Here is a 22,791-nt window from a genome sequence, read left to right as displayed (position 1 = left end):
CTCAAAGAAAAATGAAAAAGTTATAAAAATGATGGATCTGCAAAACATTTCTGTAGAATTAGATATGAATTAAGAAAGAAACAGGAGACGTCATGCCATTTTCTTGTAACCATGGTAACCTTGGGAGCTCAAGAGGGTAATTACAGTAATTAGACCAGACATCACTTGTTTAAAATTACGACTAGTTTTATGTGCTACGACAAGAATGCGTTATTCTTATTTTTTCATTCTTTTTGTACATTTGGATTTTTTTTTTTTCATCTTGGCAGATATGTAATTACAAAAATACAAAGGCATGTCTTCACTGGAGGTAATGGATTTTTTTAATGACTATTTTTCACGAGAATGTGAAATCACGTCACAATTCACATGTAAAAAGCAGTGTTATTGAATGGCCCATTACGTGGCGACAGCTTTTAAAAACCTTGTTTGCTGATGATAAATACTCCTGACAACAGTATTAGGTGCTGTAGATGATGATGATGATGATTCACAGCATTTTTATATCTGTCTAAAAAACAATCTAATGCCCAGACTCCTCCAAGACAGTTAGTAACTGCTCGATTCCATTCACATTTTCCACTGGCATATTATTTCTGTTAAAATAATTTCACTGTCTTCATGGAATATCCAAATGTAAGTGCACATCCTTCCTTGGAGACAGATGCACTGTCCTTTAACTTGGTTGCCATGGCCACCGGCGACATGCAATATTTACTTGGCAGTGCATGGCAGTGATGACACCTCCTTGGCTGTAACATGCTCGCGAACAGATGCAGAGGATTTGTGAGAATTTCATCTCCCTAACGAGCTCAGAAATTATTAATGGCATGCATCGCTCAACTTCCTCAGGGGTCACCAGGTTTCCCTTAATACATCCTCATCGTGAACGAAGTATGAAATAAAAAGAAGAATCCAAACCCTGCACATGACATTCCTTTCTCTCTCCCACCCATCCCCTCCTCTGATCTTCTCTCTCTCTCTCCCTCTGAATATATTTATGTTCTTTCCTTCCCCCTCTCTATCCCTCTATCTATCCATCTTTACTTTCAATCAATCTTTGTGCTCTCTTTCTATGTTATATCTATCTACCTATCTATGTACCTATCCAGATCTTTCTCTTTATCTCTCTATCTTTCTATTTATCTGTTTATCTATCTCTCTATCTTTCTGTGTATCTATCTATCTTTCTATTTATCTATTTATCTACCTATCTCTTTGCACACACACTCTCTCTCTGCATGGGCCTCTATTTGCTAAATTCTCAATCTATAACTGCATCATGGCTATGAGTGCGCATTCTCTTGGCCCAAAATTTCTTCCACAAACGCTCTGATTTATTTTTCATCTTCTCAAGAAAATTTGGTCCAATATGCCATTCATGATTTGCAGTGATGCTCATGAAATACCTGGCTCTCTTCTCCTGGCATTGTCTAGGACTATGAGCCACAACAACAACAACAAAAATGACTCGTGTGAATAATGGCAGATAATAGATAATAGCATACTACTGGATCAAACAGTACATCAATCAACCAATCCCAAAATACCATAGATATAAAATGTGGTAATATCCTACAACTGTACACCACTACTCTACACATAGTAAAGATACCACTACTCTACACACAGTAAAGATTTAACGAAAACTTTGTAAAGAACATCTCATCTTGCAATGACGAACAATGGTGCCTCTGTGAAGGCATCAGCATACATTTTTATATAGGCCCTAAACACAAATCAAGGCAGCATCAAAATGAACTTACACAACAATGTTCAAACGCATAATGCCACGGCCCTACCAGAATGAATAGGGTGAAACTGGAAGTGCGTGCGAATGCCATGAATCACAAAATTACCTACCTAGGAGTGTACAGCACACACCATACTGCTCGGGGTCAGTTTCAAGCCCTTTTAGCTATTCAAAAGCCGAGTAGAATTCAATCAATATTACTACATAGACTATGCTGGTCTATTTATGTTGCAGTCAGCGTGGACAAGAAAGATTACAGCATGGGTATGACGTCATTTCCCTGTCTTCCTCTGTAAAAAGGCCCCCTCCCTCTCCCCCTCCTTTTTTTGACAGGTCCCTTTCCCCCCACTCCCACCCCCGTCCCTGTACCATCATCAACAAAACTATACACCTATGAGAAGCACAACGCTGACAGGATAAATCAATCAAATCCTACAGCCACCAGATGGGGTTGCAATTCAAAGCATACAAGGAAGGATGTACATGACGATGTAGGTTCTCAAGCCTGTGTTTAACAAAAAAAAATACAAAAATTCTCTCCTTGCGCCCCTTTCGTTTGCCTGGCAGGAACAATCGCCTGGCATCAAAGTGACCATTCATCCAGCGAACCATCTTGGTAGCGACTCAAATGACATCCTTTTCCACCCTTGGCCAATCACAAAAATAGCCAAGCAAATTCCAAGCAATGACATTCAAACCTCCTGCACATGGATGGCATATATCATGGAGCAGTCGCAGACCCTCAAGTAGATTCCATACCCTTAACTCCTTGTGAGTGAGTAGGAAAAATCATTCTGTAATGTGTTAAGGTAATACAATTCTCCAGTCTTTTCAAATGAAATAAAATAACATGGAAACACACACAGACATTTGTACATTCAAACACTGAGAAACTTAAAGGGAACACAAACCCAAAGAGCAATGTGGATTGAGTAAAAGCAGTAACATTAGTAGAACACATCAGTGAAAGTTTGAGGAAAATCGGACAATCGATGCAAAAGTTATGAATTTGTAAAGTTTTGGTGTTGGAACCGCTGGATGAGGAGACTACTAGAGGTTATGACGTATGAGAGGACCACAATATAAAGAAAATATAAAAGGAATTCCACAAAAATTCACTTTTCTAGCAAAATGAAAGAGTTCTTGACTAACTGCTTTCAGAAAGCAGGGGGAATAATTGCTACCCCTAACATATGTCAGTATCAAGCTGATGGAATGTGTAATTTTCCTGAAAAATGAATTTTTATTGAATTCCCTTTTTATTTTCTTTATATTGTAGTCCACTCATACGTCATAACCTCTAGTAGTCTCCTTGCCCAGCAGTTGCAACACCAAAACTTTACAAATTCATAACTTATGCATCGATTGCCCGATTTTCCTCAAACTTTCACTGATGTATTTTACTAATATTACTGCTTTCACTCAATCCACATTGCTCTTTGGGTTTACTTTCCCTTTAAAGTCGTCATGAAGGGGGACAAAGGCCCAGACTTTCTACAAGAGGCCACAGACTTCGTGCAAGCAGCACTCCAACCATTTGTGCATTCAGAACATGGACCATCCTACATTCCTGTACATCCATCAGGTAAGGACCAATTACAATTGATTGGGTCTTAAACATTTAATATTTTGCAAAATTTGTACATGCTTAATGTCTAAAAGTTTCCAGTGAAAGAAGAGACACTTGCAGAACAGGGTTATAAAAAAAAGAAAAGAAAAGCATTTTTTAATATGAAAGGTTCTGGAAACATCAATGATTTTATAAGAGTCAATTGTCGCCTGCAGCTATACAAAATATTGGAAAAAAAAGTTTATCAGCCTTTGAATGAGGCAAGTCTGGTAGGAGAATAACTTTATCTCTAACCTCTCCTTGGCATTTACACAGGTCTGAATGACATTACAGGGGGTAAAAATGTGGCAGAGATGCTCTAAACATCTGCAATATTTAAAAACAATCTGCAATATTTGCTCACGGGCTTGGGCCAATGCAGTTACCACCTCTTGATGGTCTTCGCAAGTCTATTTCTCCCCCCCCCCCCACCCCATTTTTTCCCCCAGCACTCCCTATATGAGCGCCATAATACACTACACCCTATTGGGCCATGTTCGGTGAGAGTATTATTTCTTCACAGATGGGAAACCCTGAATGACGTGACGAGAATGAATAGCTTTTTTTGCCTGCCCAAGACAGATCACCCTTCTGCGCAGTATGGCTCAACCTCTTCGCATTCTCTCCCTCCCCTTTTCTCTTTCTCCAAGTATCTACTTCCTCTCTCCCCCTTTACTCTCTCTCTCTTTCTTTCACTTTCTCATCTCTATTTCTGTCTCTGTCTCACATAATCTCGTAATATATTTATATACACACATACACACATACACACACACACACACATCTACTGCCACTAAACAGTATCATTAACAGACAAATATATGTAGTTACAACATACATTTTCTCCTTTTGTTTTCATTAATCTCTGCTTCAATTCCTCTTTCTTACTACTTATCCTTTTCTCAACTAGTTTCATTTCCAGAAAAAGAACAAACTTAACGTAGCATTTGCTTTCTTCAGCTATTCAAAAACAAACAAACAAACAAAATTCGTTGAGAGCTACATTCTAAATATACCTGTTAACAAATATGATTTAGTACTCAAGAGACAAATTATAGTGGTCGTCCTCTTGGTGAGCGCACATTTTTACAGGCATTCTTCTTGTTTTTACAAAGACAAGATATTATATGTGAAAAAAAGACCAAAACTTCATCATCAGGTCATCTGAACTTGTATGATGTGATTTAACTACCAATTCCATTAGTTTACAGTACTGGTACTTCTTCTTCTTCAGGGACTTCCATCAGTTTACAGTTCTTCTTTTGAACTTCTTCTTCAAGTTCTTTTACCTGCACATGCTTCAGTCATTTCAAGATATTTTACCAATGTTCTTTATCAAAGTTTGCAAGCTTGATAGCACCAGCATTCTACTACTTAGTGGCAGGTTGGCATGTGGTATGTACTCAAAGGGAATTGAACGGGGTGTACACACCCTTCACACAAATTGAAAATTCTCTTTGCACTCGCAAGGAGGACGAGTGATGGGAATACTACAACAATTTGCGATTCTAGTACAGTTGGGAGGATGCGTCAGCATCATCATTGGTCAAATGGCTCTTTTCTTCAGGAAGGTCCAGCTGGTCAGAATGCATCGCAGAATAGCCTGGCACGAGGCCAAGCCATAAATATTTGATGGTTAACTGAACCGAAACTGCCGACCACACGTACAGGAGAAATGTCACCTCGGAAAGTCCACAGATTCTCTGGGGCACACATGATGTAAAAGAAAATAATATCTTGTTCATATTAAATGCATGCAAACATGCTCTACTGTACCCAACAAAAATTGCCTGTACAGGCTGAACATCACAGTATTACTAAATTTTCCTTCTTCATTGTAGTCCCTAACCATAAACATTATGATGCGTATCTCCTTTTGTGCTCAAAATCGACACGAGGGCTCTCAACTCTCACTCTCGGCCCTACACGTTTCTGTTGTCACAATAGGTTCAGGTTTATGACCCTTTCACAGACTTGGGTCAATTACGTGAATCCTGGCATATGTACGGCTTTGTCTAGAACAGGACTTATATTTATATAGTATTTAATAGTCATTAATTAGGACTCCAAAGTCATATCATACTGGAAGAGCTCTGCTTTAAAAGTGTTGAATATCCGTTTTATTCAAATAATCTCCATTACTGTTTTGGATAAATAGGCCTATGTAATAAGCTGAAGACAAGGCTGGCTTTCAAAAATAAATGAAATGCATTTTATAATCACAACATACACAGATCTGTCTTTGTGGGCAATGAAGTGAAATGAATGACAGAAAACAAATGAAAGCCAAGTCCATTGTAAGAGGAACTAATATGCACCATTTCTTGAACAAACAAAGTCCACCCAGGCACAATACCACAGTATTCATGGGAGCGCATTAAGTTTGTGGCAATAAAGTAGTCGCTCATAAATACCTCTGCTATGTATGACATGAATGTGGAACGGGTAAAAATCCCATTAGATGCAGTTAAGTGCCAAGGGGAAGTGACATGAAGAAGGTGAAAAGTGAATATAGGCCCTATATCATTCCTGCACTTTGGCCACCTTCGACTGTCGCATTTCAGTTTCTCCCCATTTTGTCCAACGCACACATACACACACAAGTACACACAATTACAGTTGTAGAAACTGCTGTCGCTGGTTTGTTTGTTTGTTTGTTTGTTTGTTTGTTTACATTGTTGCCAAATGGTATACTGATGGCTTTGCTGTATGACAGTTTCCACGTAGTGAGTCGCCCTTATTACCATGTACATTGTATAGGTTTAAAAAAGTGTAAAGATGATACAAATATTTTTTTTTTACATCATATACTTTCATAAACAGTATGCTATGCATACACATGAATTCAAGGAGATATAAGTATGCATTGGCACTGGATGGTACCATATACAGGATTCTGAGGTGTAAAAGCAGCTGGCAAACTAGCCAAGTTCTTTAAAACTTTGAGCCAACATCACTGAGAAGTAGTGTTCAAAGAACATCACACACAAGAGTCAACCATGAACAAAATTAGGCAAGTGGTCATTATAGAAACAGGGGTCTATGTAGCAGCATGTGTGTTTTAATGGTCACTTGGTTAATAAGCAGAGAGCTACTACAGACAGGTACACCCCCCCCCCCCCATGACTCATCAGGCCAAAATGGTCAATGCACTGACCCATGTAGCCTATTGTAGGCCTACAGTAACCTCTTCTTTAGAAGCACACCCTACTTCTACCAGTGCCATGCACAGTAATCCAGTTAGCATATTACAAAGTGTACACAGCATCAATTTGTACCACACATGATTAGAAGATGTTACAAGCAGCACATATTACAATTCTCACATTTATATCCTTCATCACTGCTCACCACACTCTCTTCGGAGAGCCCCGGACAATAAAATTTGTCTTGACACCAGAAGTTTGAAGTGGAGGAATGAAGACTCAAAAATCAGAGGAGGAAATTCATATGAAAGGTCATTGCAAGTAATATATACCACGTACACATACGCGATGGAGTAGTTCATTGAGTGTAATGCCTCGATCTTACTGCAGCCTGCTTGAAGGAGTACACTGTACTTGAAAATGTCAAACCCCAAAATGCCAATCACATAATGATGCCCATCTTGTCTTCCGCTGTTTCATGAGTGATGAATCATTTTTGCTTTGTGACGACAGTCTCACTTTCTATCACTGGTATAAAAGGAATTAAATCTGTAATGGGCAGGGATGGACTACATGTATACACAACTGTAGCTCTTGAAAGGGAAACTCTACATGTATATTAACACTGTTTGCTTTGACAAAGTACAGCAAAATGAACTAAATCACAAACTGTTGGATTTATATTGACAAAAATTTGGGGATATTGTGTGCACAACTTCATTATTAATAGGGTAGTTTTATATATAAGTAGCATCAACAACATGTCCATGGCATTATATGTCATACTTTCCTTTTGATGTGTTTTCAAAGTTTATGGAAATTCAGTAAAGATTTGCATGCAGATCAAAGGAAGACATGTGAGGGCATGGTATCGTGACCTTATCAAACTTGTGTATTTCACTCACTGTCGACTTGGACACAGAACAGAGGGTCACACATATGACAGTGACACAGCATGACAGACACAGCACTAAACAGTGGGGCGTACCAGTTTGATTTGATTCATACACTGGCAGAGAAGGGGCTAAATCCTTTCTGTGTCAGTACGTCAAATGTGCACAAACTTTACACACACACCTTTATGGACACAGAATTAATATATAGCACACAGAGGAGTTTAAAGAAGAAAACTATTCCTTGAACACCACAGTGTATCTTCACATTTCAAGCATTTACGGTGGTTGGGGCAAAGTTGTTGATTCTTTTTCTCACTTATGTTTAACCCCTTGAGGACGAGTCCTGAGTATACTCGGGCAGGTGTCTATGGGAACTAGAAATGTCGCTACAGCGACTGGTTATACCCCCGCCAAACAACATTTCATAAGCTTTGGTCAAAACAACATTTCATAAGCTTTGGTCAAAAAACTGAGGAAGTAGTTAAATCCGCAAGATCTTTCCTTGATCTTCTGCCATTAATATGCCGTTACCATGGCAACGTACTTTCGGGTACTGTCGAAAAATGCGTCTTGCACATCTACAACCAAAGGCACACATCTGTACCAAGTTTCATGGAAATTGGGCAAAAACTGAGGAAGTAGTTTGCAACACAAAATTTTCCATCATTTTGGCTCATAATATGTGAGCTGTTACCATGGCAACATACTTTTTGTCACTGTCAAGAAATGTGTCATGCTGACCTATATCCTAAGACAAACATTCAATATGAATTCCATGAGAATTGGAAGAACACTGATGAAGCAGTTTTGCCATGAAGCATTTTGCCCTATATTTTACCAATAACATGACGTTACCATGGCAACGCACTTTTTGCCACTGCGGAAATATGTGTCTTGCACATTAACATATTCAGATGAACATCTGTACCTAATTTCATAAAAATTGATCAAAAACTGTGGGAGGAGTTCGCGACGCAAGATTTGTACCCATTTTTGCCCGTAATATGCCGTTACCATGGCAACGTACTTTTGGGTACTGTCAAAAAATATGTCTTGCACATCTACAACCCAAGGCACACATCTGTGCCAAGTTTTATGGGAATCGGTTGAAAACTGAGGAAGTAGTTCGCGACGCAAGATTTGCAACGGACCGACCGCCCGACCGACCGCCCGACCACCCGACCGTCCGCTGATTCCTATATACCCCCTTCAAACTTCGTTTGGCGGGGGTATAAATATGTGTTGTAGCAAAATTAGTCTAATTTCTCTCAGTGGGTTAAGGTGGATATCACAGAGATATCATCTGCTTTGCTGTGATCTTGAGATGTGACCAAATCTTTGCTATGTACAGTAATCTCTTTTGTGTTATAATATTTCACTGTTTTTAAAAACTATCAAAGAGTGTCATAAATGATAAAACTAGCTCACACTGTGATAGTACACACAATGTGTATTACTGTACCTATTGAAATATTCTACACACGAATTGTACTTCAGCCTACACAGGTCAGGGTACACGTATGCTACACACAAACACCCATACACTCAAGCTCACGACGTGTCACAACAGGCACCGGTATCTGGTTAGTGCTCTATTTAATCTTTCTCACATAAAGAATAACACTAACAAACATCACAAATGATGAAAACTCCATACCCTTGTAAGCCGTGCATTATGATCCGCTCCGCCGATCAATTCCCGCTTTCTGCGAACTCAACAGACCCAGCCCTCTCATTGATTTTGGTCCCTGCCTTTCACCCTCACATGCTCAATGCGGGTGGGTCACTATCCGGTCAATCGTACAAATCAATGGCCATGGACACAAACAAGGCATACCGGAGAGTAAATCCCGCACACACCAACTGACCAGAAACCACTGGGGTAGAAGGACGAGGTGGGGTAGGGAGTGGTGGTATTAAAAGCATTTTTCCGCCCAACAAATGCTATTTAAACACAACTTGATCGAGAGATGCATGTACCATTCTCCCTCCTCACTCATGAGTCATGTCCGGAGAGGTCACTGCCCCTTTCACTTCCCTGACCATCCCCCCCCCCCCCATTTCCTCATATCTGTCAGATGCAGATAGCTTCAAGAATAGTGCTTCTACTTTCTTAATCAAGTATCTGCATTCTTTCCTGCCATTTTCAGACATCCCTCACAAGATGTGTGTGCAGATGTATCGAGACAAAATTCACATTCCAAACAAAAAATATAAAATTAATAATAATTTTTTAAAGAAAGCTCCTCGTAGCGAACATAAAGCAGTGATCTGATCACGAGGCAGCATGACAGGATGATGACACCCAAATAGCATCAACTCTCTTGTAATTGTGTTTTGTTTTGCTGAGACTGGTACATTCCTGAAGGAATCTTTCAACAGTTTGAGACATATCACTGCTCTTGTAATAAGGTGACTTGTACAATACACCACTGTATAAAGTTATATAGCATTGACTATTAATCCATATACATTGTACACTCATACATACATAAATGTATACAAGATATATAGTGTACACAATTATCGAAGCAGTCATCAAATGGGGCCCTGTCTACTGGGCAGGATCTCCAAGATCCAAGATTTTATACTGAGAACCTTAATATTGGACATCTTATTCTTAAATTGCAGATCACAAGCACTTGCTGACAAACTTCAGCTTTCAACGTCTTGGGATTCTGTACCTATTTGAAGATGAATCTGGTTCTATGCAGTCTTCAATATCTGTAGCCAAGCGCATTTAACCTGTAGACAGCAAACAGTTAAGTAGCACGTCTGTCTGTTCTACTCGAAGATGTGCCCCTACAGCTTCTGTACAGTACCGGTAGGCATTTGCTAACACACAAATCATACAAAACATAACCTGCTCTTTTTTTCAATGTGTACCAAGGCAAGTGTTTGTGCTTGTGTGTGTGTGTGCATGCTGTCTGCTTCCATTCACTCGTCCTTCTTTCATCACCACCCCACCCCCCCCCCATTTCTAAATGACGAAGATTCCAGATGAAATGCAACAACTGCAAATTGTTTGCATCTTTTGTCATTCATTTTGCACACAGTCTATTGATAAAACCGCATCAGGAAGTGTCTGTCTTCTTTGTTTCCCATTAGAGAGAAAAGAGAGAGAGAGGCAAAAATTAAGCCCGGCTTAGGGAACTCCTGAAAGCGGGAAATGGTGATGGCTGTCTTTGTCTGAAAACAAAACACAACATACCAACTACAAAAAGAAAGAAAGAAAGAAAGAAAGAAAGCAAAGAAATGGCAGAGACATGAAAGAAGGTGTCGAGTGCACATGCACTTATCAGGTGACATCTCCATCGAGACCAACTGGTCTTTTGTCCTCCAAACACTCACACGATGGGGCTACTCTAGACTTCACAACCCTGTCAACTTACTCTCACAGTTGCAAATGAAAATTTGCACATAATCTATATGTACAAATACATTGTACAGACGAATCCAAAAGACAATCCTTAAAAACACATTTAAAAAAGTAGAAAATTAGAGGTCAAGGAATGAAAGCCCAATTCAGGAAGATTCACTCTCTGTTCTTGTTTTCATCCAGAAAAGGCGACTAGCCGAGTAGCATCAGAATAGGTATGCCAATATACGTAAGTGTATTATGATGATGATACTATTGCAATCAATATTGTGTTTATACTTTCTTCGTATCATAAAAGGATATACAGCGTACCAAAGATTCGCCTTAGAAAACGTTTTGACAAAAAAAGAAAAATGTGAACTCAACTGAGAATTTGAATTTTCATCTTCTTCTTGAAAACGCAAAGTTAAATTGTGACAAAACTTGGCAGGTATTACCGCTATGATGATAGAACATAGTCAACTCTTGTATAGGATCTCTCTTGAGATGAAGGGAAACAGCTCCAAAAAGTTGTGAATACCACAACCACTCTGGAGACAGATGTCAATACATAATGCTGCCTTCATTCAAAATGAGTCACCCTCACTAATGGTCAAACAGTGCAAGTTTAATTTGACAATGTTTATCCAAGATAATTTTTTATACCAAACGTGTAATGCATCTTTAAGAAAGGGGGGGGGGGGGGGTTGGTAGGGCAGTTGATTGGGGCAGGGAGACCTGGGCTGAGGACAGAGTGCCCTGGGCAAAGTTTCACTCTTGGAGGAAAATCAAAAGGAATGGGAGCAGGAAGGGCACAAGCTTGGCATACCATGTTTATTACACTGTATTCCACATACTGGAGAAACAACCAATCCTGGTCCTCAGCCTCCCCCCCCCCCCCCCCAATCTCCCTGCTAACAGAAACTAGAAGTAGGAACTTAGACAAACAGCAGTGGTGAAAGTACAAACATTCACTTCATCTCCAGCAATTTTCGGAGAAGCTCAAACTTACGATTATACTCTCATCTCTAAACAACAACTTCCAGCTAATGCCTTTGTTCTGCTTCCAGCCAACTTCTAGGTCCATGCTACTATGTCTGAGTAAATGAGGCACACATTTTCAACACACTTTCAAACAAAGAAATCATCACAATACTACTAGTGTCCTTTCCATATAATTGAAAGTACTTGCAGAATCAGGAACCACATAAAACATTACCACTAAATGATGCATTCAACTACCTCCTCGTTCAATTCTATAGACCTGGTTTAAAGTTTGTCAGTTGATTTTTGATATTAAAATACTAAAATACTAAAATACTAAAATACTTGGAACCCAGTTTTCATGCATTCACTGTTGCAGCGGTCTGGCATGCAAACAGCAAAGATTTATTCTCTGGTTGAGACAGCCTACGTGTTTGAATGTCACAAAACTGGGGCCTGTTGCATCAAACTTTTTGCTTGACAAATACTTGGGTAAGAACTGAACACTCAGGTTAGCATGATTCTGCGACTGACTTTTTAAAACACAGGAAAAAAGCTCTGTTAAAAAAACAACAACAACAACCTGGGTTTTCTCAGGCTAAAAAAAAAAAAATTATGCAACAGGTCCCTGATGTACTGAACAAGTGGCAGCCACATTCTGTTTGACGTTTATGTGTCCTGATGATTTGGTACAAGAACCAGGCATGAGAATGCATATCATTCAACAACTAGAAAATTCTTTGTGACCACTTGTACACATTGTCAGTGTACAGTGTAAATCTCTTTTTCATGGTCGATGTTATTCTGTCTTCTAAACATAAATATTACCTGAAAGTGACTTATCACAAAATGGTACACCCTGTTGTGTGAGAATATAAATAATCATGTTGCTATATTTAGTCAATTTTTACATACCATAGATTTCCAGACCCTAAAATCATATCAACAAAATACATGCAGCTTTTAAATACACACAGAGTTATCAATAAATAGACAATTATGATTGATTTCATCTCATCTTGACATCCTTTGTTTTTTCTTGTTTTTTTTTTTTAATTCATCATTTTTGTGTTTTATACATCATTGGGATTATCAGCCTCACTTAGCCAGGCTCAAGTTTATGGATTCGGATTTCCTCTCCTTTTGAATTCTGGCATGATGCTAGAAAAATTCGCTGGCATCTGGTAAGCCCATGATCATCCCAGCAGCTCCACGGCAATCGCGGAGATGGGCCTCATTCGTTAATATCAGTGGCGATGAACCCCCTAGATACGTCACGGCACTATTCATGCTGGCCGATGTATATTCCTGCAGACTCCTGCATCAACAGCATGCAGCCGAATCTCCCAGTTCGCCAGCATTTGCACACTTGGGAATTTGATAACATCGCATGGGATGTCAACTGCCTGTGATGCACAAGGTGCATGCGTGCACACTGCATGACCATATACCATCTACACTGTAAACTTCTCTTACGTTTATATTCATGTTTCATGTCCTCTCCTTCAAAGATTCATTTCATAATCTTTTTCAATACCAGATGAACAAGGATTTCACTTGGCCAATGTCTTGGTCAGCACATTAAAACTCTCAAATAGTTCCTGCAATGAAATGTATTTTCAGGGAGACTGTCTTGTGTCTTATAGAATTGCCAACCATGTAACAACTGAGTCTATCTTCAAGGCATGAGATGTAACAGACCAATCAATGAAGCATAATATGAAACCGTGATTTTTGAACAACAAAATACACACACACACACACACACACACACACACACACACACACACACACACACACACACACACACACACACACACACAAAACAACAACAACAACAAACCTATACTCATAAAGACTATGCAGTGAAAACCTTAACAAAAACATTGGACAGTGTGTGTAACAGCTCGTACAGCGTTAGATGTGTAAGTATTTTTCAAACAGAGTGGATTTAAAGCAATTCTGTCATAAAAGATAAAGTGTAATTCTTCCCTAAATATGTTCAATGCAATGATAGAAATTTCATTAAAAAAATCAAAAACTTGGAAAAATTTTATGGAATCTGAATGTTTCAGCTTTGTTGTATGCAAATTTGGAAGAGGAAATGATGTCATCATGTGACTGCACTTCCACAGGTTTTACACAAAAACTTCATTGTATAGATATTTTTTTTTTTGATGATTTATGCAACTGCAGCCACTGTCCCCTGAAAGTTATTGGTGCTAGATAATTACTAAACTACCTTGTACAATGATTATATGATGTATCTCAATCTTTACTGATTCATGCCAAAATAGGAAATCTACCTACTCACTGTATAGATTTGTGTGCATACAACACATTTGGAGACTTGTGAGGCGATGACATCATCACCAGCTGCCAATTTGAGAATGTGATTGACACTATTACTGACTAAAACATTAAAACTTCAAAATTCTATTTACTCTCTTATTTTTGGTCTGATTCTGATGAAAGCTCTACCATTCCGGACATCAGTATTTTATTCTATTCACTAAGTAAAATTTAACATGAGGCAGAACTGCATATTTTGGTAGTAACTCCGTCATTAGAAGTGTAGCAGCAGCATGACAGTTGTACATACAGTAGACCAGGGCTTTAATTGTTCAGAGCTATTACTGTGGCAGTTTGGACAGCATTACCTTGGCTCCAAGGCTGGGTATACACAGGGAAGTGGGAAGAGATTCCCACCTCCAGTGCATACAAGTGTATAGGCCTTCGCAATGTTTCTTTAGCACACTCACCAGCCTTTAAAAGAGACTGTCTCCTGACTACATCTAAGGCTAATACATGAGTGGGCGGAACAGATGGAGTTGTCTTTTTCAAAGACCGATGCATGTAGGGCCTATAAGATAGTCTGCATACTTTCAGCCAGCAATCAAACGAGAACTTTGCACATACTGCAAAGTTTCACTTTTGCATCAAAAACATCTGTATTGGTAACAACTGCGTGGCAGACCTTCCCCTCAATTAAACTGACCACACTGTGGCACACTTTCATGACGAAAATATCTTTTACACTCGGTTCTTTTCTTGCCATTTTCTTAAGTCTTCTGCCTAGACTCTATTAGACTGAAAGTTGGTCACATGAAGGTCCTTTACGAAGTGTTCCCTTTAAAAGTCTTATGTATCTGTCACATGACAGAAAAAAAACAATAATAAGGATGTACAGGAAGATCTTTACAAGTCCTCTCATTCAGTTGAATTCCATTCAGCATTAACATGATAACTTGCATTATCATTTGAATCATGGAGCAGCTGAAAATTCAATATGGCACTTCTAGGAACCAACAAAATCACACAACTGTTGTTTCTTATCAAATACTACTGTGGGCATTCATGACTTTATATAAAAACCTAAATCTTTTGGCAACAACAGTGACAAAGATTGCGCACCCCAACTTCAAATGGTGCCTTGCAAATGCTGACTTTTAAAATGTTTTAGCTGGCATGATTGAAAAGCACATCCACAATAAAACATCAGGTTTTTATGACATTTCATTTTCAGTGTCTTCCACAGTGCACACCGAAGAAGAGTCTGTTGTTTTTGTTGTTGTTGTTGTGTTTTGCGAACTTTGGGAGAGTGCCTCCGAGATAAAATGTCCACCTGCTGAGATTTCCTGGCCCCCCTTTGCCATTTCCTCAGAGTGTGAAAAAAAAGAGAAAAGAAATGCTAATCCTCCGACTGAATCATCTACTTAACCAATCTTACGTCACACAAACAAACAAACAAACAAATACTGAAACATAGGACACTGTTTAGTCATTCCAGGGAGGTGGTCCACTTCCCTGGTCATTCATAATGCTGTGCCCATCTCAGTTATGGAAAACCCATCACAACCAACAGGAGAAAAAACAAGTGAAACCATGTCCAAATACTCTCCGTATGCCTGGAGATATAACGTGGAAGTGTTTGTATGTACAGTATGTAGGCCTGCAAGTTGTACATATGCGTGTGTGTGCATGTGTGAGTGTATGTGTGTGTGTGTGTGTGTGTGTGTGTGTGTGGGTGTATATCTGTCTGTCTGTACAATGGTGCGCATATTCATGTGCATGGCACTGAATGAGCAGGAAATCAATCAATTCCAATCAGTATTACGTATCAAATGGAAGAAGCAGCCCCTGGACAGGGGGGGGGGGGGGGGGGGAGTTCTGCAAAAATTGTCGTTGTGATCTGACAAAACGGAGGCTTCGATGATTCATGTCAGATTTGTGTTTGAAAATTGCTTTCTCTACTTGAGAAGGTGCACCGTGGGATTCCTGTACAATCTGCATATTCTTTTATCTTTTTAGTCTTTATTTCGACCATTTCATTCCTCAAAAAAATGTATCTTTGGAATCATGACATGATTCCCAAAGCTTTGAAGATTATCAATGCAAACAAGTTTTGCCCAACATTCAATCTACATATTATACACTGTACATCGATTTGACTGAAATACAATATAGAGGTTTGAGAGTTTGTATTTTTCTGTTCATTATACACACAAACACATTACAGGAAACCCACGTGACCACACATGACATGAAACTTACATTCCTAATTTAAAAAAGAAGAGAGAGAGAAATTGTCTCTTTGAAGAAATGAATAAAATGAAATTCAATGATAAAAATGTGCTCTTATCAAAAATTGGGGGCAAAATCATTGTCTATTAGTAACAAAAGAACTCTGTTTTCCATAAGTCTTAACATTGCGCTTTTATATTTTTGCATGGTTGAATTCACAATAACTGATATCGCATTTTCTTCAGAATATTTGTCCATTCTGAGTACATTTACATGGTGTCGTTTTAGCCTGCACAGATGTAACATATCATTCCACATGGATAAACATTGCTGAATGGAAGTATGTTATGCTGTGATTGTAAACAACCTCCCACACCGATGAAATATCAATGGCCACACAGAGAGAATCGCAAAGTTTTCCCACCACTGAAACATTCAGCCTGCAAACATATTTAGAACATAATGCTCAAACTTCTACATGAAAATCATTGTCAATGTTTCATACCTGAGCTACTGTTTAGGCCTACTTGTGCATAATGCATATTTCCTCTGTCTATTCTTAAAACATATTTTTGGCCATTTGTGTATGATATAAACAGGAGTAAATCACTAGGGTTACATGGATGCTGGATACCTACCGGTACTTCGTTTCAAACATTGCAGTTATTCATAAATTCCCCTCTGCGATTCCATGGACATACAGTTGAGCAAAAGTAATAACCAAATACACTCAAAGGCACATGCAGGTACTGAACAATGCACATTTGTCTCATGATGCTACAAGCGTGTATTAGTGTCGTTTCGCCTGACTGCATGTAATAATTAACTCTCTACTCCTATTCTCTTCATTGCAATTTATCATTGTGTTTTGTATGCTTGCTTTGACAATCAGCAAACTCCTCCATTAGCCTGCCGCCATTAGAGAGGCAAATAGTGAATTCATGAAGGCGACCTTGTGTCCAGCAGATATGGAATGTGAATTTGATCAAATCAGAGTATCATTGGGCTGTTTGTGCAGGTTTGAGACCTCGGTGTACTTACGTACAAAGATATTACACCATAGTATTTTCTTCAAAACTAGTGTGAATTTATACCTGGAGGTCAGTCCAATTTGATGCTTTTACAATGGGCACTATGGTGCAATATATACAAAAGTATGAATATATTTGCAAGATTATGCAGTAGGCTGTCCAAGGCATGAAGTAGCTTGAATTGTCATAATGTCATGCTTAGAAAAGAAAGACGAGCTACTCTCGTCATCCGTTCTCACTGTGTGGGTTGGCAGAGGTACAGCCTAAAGCCTAAAGAGAGCAGTACTCAGCAGCGGCAGCAGTACTGAGTTCAGCCAACACAGCTGGGGGTCATCAACATAGCCTGCATGTACACTGGCTAGGTTCCCGTCCAGCTGTTTCGACTGAGAAAGGGAAGGGCCTTGCATTGTGACCTGCTGAGTCACTGCCCCAAACCTTGTTTGCTAAACATAAACAATCCCATGAACCAGAAATAGTGTTAAAAGGGGAGAGATTTACAAGAGGGGGGAAAAAAAGTAAACTTAAACCTAAGGTGAACTCAAACAAAGGTCTCGAGCAAACGTAGATGGTTTGTGTGCATCCCACAGACAAAAGATATCAAGACAGTGAAGAATAAATTGTATCGTCATCACACAATTTGCAGTTGAGGACTATACAAAATCAGACATAGAGAACCTCTTCCATTGATAGTCACATTACCATATGGTGGCTTGTTAATTGAAATATCACTGAAACTGACATTCAATACATTAACACTTGCTGCCTTGATCAGTCAAAAAGCATGATGGATCTTGCACATGGGTTTGGAAGCTACACATAGTGTATGAAAGATAATGACCACAATATGTTTTGCTGAAAACTGGATTTTTTTTTTCCATCTCAATTTTCACTTTGCCTTGCATCACATCACAAATTTGTGATTGGCTTTGCTAACTAGGGTTTGTTTTTGTTTTTCAAGTGTGTATGAATACATACAGTGCATATGTGTGTGTGTGTTTTCTATACTTCCACATCCACATCGAGAGTTCATTATTTACAGAAATAGCATGCATTTTTCAATTATCATAAGGGGCACACAAGGTAAAGTTATAAACATTAAAATGCATTACAAGCAATACCCACATATCATAACATGTGCTTAGAATACTGTAGGATATTACAATTGTAAATACAGTTGAACCTCTCGTATCCGGACAAGTCGGGACCGGGGCTCATCCGGATAAGGGATTTGGCCGGATACGGGAGACTCAATGCTTTATACATGTACATATACATACACATGTACTGATGTAGCCCATTGTAATACCACATGTAGTAATGTGTATACCGCAACCTTTTCATTGTTACACTCAGTAACAGACCCCAAAATAGAGGTTCGTGTTTGCAAGAATGAAATCATTTTCTTTTATAAATTCTTGGGATGATTTACCTAAATAATTATTAAGAAATGTATCAAGTATATGTAATTCATGTGTGTTTGTGTATAGGAGTTCTCAAGGAGGTTGCCTTTCCTCCCGTAATTCTTAAAAAAAAGATAAAAAATCACGGCGAGATTGCGTCCGGATAATAGAGAGATCCGGATAAAGGGAGGCCGGATAATAGAGGTTCAACTGTATGCTGTTATTTTCATGTACAGATATACAGTATTTGCAAATGTGGTCACAGAATTTTCACAAGCTGTTTTCACAAATTAACAGAGGTCTTCATAAGTGCTCTATTACCTTAGCTTATGGTAACATTTTCGCGTGTTATTAAATTTGTGGTTTAGCTGTGATTTGCGAAATTCCCGAAAATAACAGCTTATACAGTATTGGAAGAACTCCATTGTAGGGTGGATGTAAAAATCAATGCCATAATAACATAAAATAAAATGGCTGCAAGTATGTTGCAATATTCAACTATGTAGCCTATTTGTATTGTACTCCAAATAACATTGTCCTCGTAAGTCTGCATTACACTAAGAAATGTACAAAAGTTTTCATGATCTTGCAAATTAACTTACTTCTTGTACTTACTTCTTGTATACAATGAAAAAAAAAAGATATTATATTCATGAACTGCTAGTTCCAATAGCTGTTTCCTTACAGGAATTTTTAGCTTTGTTAAGACCCATTGGGACACACACACACACACACACAGACAAAAAAAAATGCAGTAATTTTGGAAAAAATTGCTCAGATAATACATACGATCATACTGGGTTTTAACTGCCTGCTTTTGAAAGAATATTTTGTTTATACCCGGAGTCTAACACCCCAGGAAATATCCATTCAAAATGACTTCCTCTTCAAATTAGGGCTAACTGCATTTTTTTTTTTCATTCCTGAATTGTTGTCAAAGGTAACATCTTCTGTGTTCTTTCAAAACATGCTTGTAAGAGCTCTTGACAAAAACATGGACACACGTACATGCATCATAATACCGGGTACCCATATTCAAATCCACCAGTATGCATAGATTTGCAGTGAAAATCTTCAAATCAATCTATTACAATCTAAGTTGTCAATGCAGGAGAAACCAAACTGGAAGATTGCTCAGATATATTTTTCCCCAAACTCCCTATATGTGGGACACCTGTTTGTGTTGGATATAAAAATGTAAATATATGATTTTGCTCACATGCAGTGTAATATGTATGCTGGAATACATCCATATACTTCATGTTTACACTAATTCTGAAAATTTTCCTAATCCTATGATCCCATAAATTTATAACAATAACTCAATACTCTAGATGGCAATAATGTGATGGTATTGGTAAGTATACAAAGCAATACATACATCTCATAGAATTTGTACATGGATTCCTCCTCAATAAGAATAATGACAGAGGTAGCCTTTAATCTCATATCGTGCTGATTGTGCTTTGTTTGTTTGTACATCTCTCGCCTTTCTTTTGCCTTTAGCACTTAAAGGTTTTGAAATGTTCAGCAACAATTCTGGGTCTGGTTTTATAAAATTTCTGTTATTCTGATAGAAAATAATTCTTTTAACTGGTATCAGCTATACCCAAGGCTCAGCTCATCTGTTGAACTTATCATAACAAAAGAACTACTAACCCATACAAAAAGTCCCAATTCTAATAAAGATATTAATAATGATAAACAGTCTTTTGTATGTATACATATTTTCATTCAAGTTGAATGCACTTTACATAGTATAATCGTCTCAATGCCTAGGTCATAAATCGTCGGGTGCCCGTGCATTGGCCGCTAACGCAATACAAAGTGTATTGCGTTAGCGGCCAATGCACGGGCACCCGACGAAATAATATAGGAGCATTTTAAAATTCTTTTGGATAATTGACACTGAAAATTGAGTGGAATTCCTTTGGCAAGGTATTCCATGCTGATGGTCCACAAAATGAGAAACAAACATCAAACAATTTTACAAACAATTTAATTATTTGATGCAATTAAAGGCAAGAAAGTAAATCTTTACTGTGCATGACTTGCAGTAAATAACAAATCATGAATTGTAAATCTCAGGACGATTCAGTGCAACACAAATACTCCTATCATTCATGATAAATACACAGAGCAGGCAATAGAACAGTACATGATGCAGATACACAAAGCACAGAAAATAATTTCTGCAAATATGTGTACAAATCTGAAGAGAGCCACTAAAATATGTGGCCTTTTTACACTGCAAAATATCTTCAAGCCTCATCAGGTCCGGAAATGGAAACCTTAAGTGCGCTCACCATTTTTGAGTTTTTGTAGTATGAAGTAAGCCTGGGGTCATGTGGGAGTTGATGTTTATAGAAGATTTTGCAATTTGTAATTTGTATGAAATCCTCGATTCCTTGACGCAAGCCCACCACGATTCGACCACAACACCATCCAAAATTTGACAGCCAGCTACACGTATTGATGTAGAAACCTATAATATGCTTTTGCACGCAGTTAAACCTTGGCCCAGGAGGTCAAACCTTCATGCAGGTGCAGACACTTAACGAAACACATCTTTTACTTACACTTTAACAGTTTGTATTGATCTACATGAGAAATACAGACATTACAGAATTAACAGAAGAACTGTTAAAACTCATTAACCCAGAGCAGAGCAGAATTGAGAAGGAACTCAGCAAAAATGGGGGGGGGGGGGGGAAGGTTCTGTTTGTTCATCAATCCCTTGATGATTTTGCGTACATCGATCCATGGTAACCCAAGCCATGCTAAGGACTCTGGAATGTTACCCTTAACAGACTGTGGAATCCAGGGCTCCAGTCCCATGGCCATGCCCAGCATAGATGGACCTCGTTTTCCCAACTTCTCATTCTGTCAGTGTCACCTCAACAACAAGCAATAATTTACACACACTGCATACAATTGGAAATATTATTTCCAGCTTTACTTTTTACATATTTCTCTTACTTTTGTGGTGGAGGGGTACTAAAAGATCTCTTATAGCTGGACAATGGCTTAATTTGTATATCTGCCAACAAGCTTTAGCATTATGACCTAGCCCGCGCACGATTATCCCTTTTCGGTGGAGATTGCTCCCGGCCTCCTGCGAGAGGGAGGAGGCCGAGGCCGAGGGACCCTGCCTAACGTAGGCTGCAATTCGAGCGGCACGGGATAGGGCACTTACCTCTCTTCTCGTAAGAATGAAATGCTTTTCCTGCTGATGAACGCAAATTCACCACTAACCCAGCTGGAATAGCAGTAAAAAAACAATGCTCAATCTTCTGCACGGACGATAAATTGTGTAAGTCCCAATGACATATGAAAATCAAGTAAAACTCCCTAGACTTCCAAATCACAAATTCATCCACCACAGATTCGCATCACGGAGATGTTGCCAGTATCGAAACCTTCTTCGTCAATGACCACTGTATTACTTCCGGTATATTCTGGGCGAGTTCATGTGAACTGCTGAGGGGTGAGTGCATGGAGAGATCCAGCTTTGGTTTATTTCAAGTTTCTTATTCATGTATTTTTAGAAACTTACTCGTTATATCATAAGTATCATAGTTATTTGTGGGTGTTATTTTCCACTTCGATAATAAATACACAAAATTTATTTTGTCGAAGCTCAATTTTACCCCTACAATACGGTATTGTGGAGGCACCCTGTAATTGAGGTAATTGATAGGATTCATACATCATTCCACAACATGCACGGCACTTAGCGAGAAGAAGCCAGTACCAACAGTAGAGGGCTCACTGCTGATACCAGTAGTCTGGTTTCGCCGACGTGTCAGAGCTGTTTTCAAGCCCAGTTGTAAACAAACGAAATTTGAGTTACACCAAAACAAACAGAAAAAAGAAACAAAAAAGTTGATTAAAAGAGCTAATATTTGTAATTCTATCAAATTGAAGGAGTTAGTTCTCAAGAGTTACACTCTATGTACTGTAAAACTGACTTGTTTCACTTCGTCTTTGTAAACAGAGGGTAAGCAATTACTGATGGTACGTAACTGACGATGAAAAACGCGAAAAAAAGTAGCATTCAAGTGAACAGCAAGTGGCGTTAATCCCATGA

The 22,791-nt window shown here is 38.7% G+C and overlaps 1 pseudogene; it reads right to left on the bottom strand.

Moving 5' to 3' along the window:
- LOC139711745 (uncharacterized) overlaps window positions 1-22,095 on the bottom strand; it is a 114,609-nt pseudogene extending 92,514 nt beyond the window's left edge.
- Between the last annotated feature and the right edge of the window lie 696 nt (window positions 22,096-22,791).

Source organism: Diadema antillarum, unplaced genomic scaffold (assembly GCF_040938485.1).
Source record: "Diadema antillarum isolate AM-2024a unplaced genomic scaffold, OU_Dant_1.0 seq00001698_RagTag, whole genome shotgun sequence".
Classification (NCBI taxonomy): domain Eukaryota; kingdom Metazoa; phylum Echinodermata; class Echinoidea; order Diadematoida; family Diadematidae; genus Diadema; species Diadema antillarum.
This window is presented reverse-complemented; position numbering and strand designations above follow the sequence as displayed.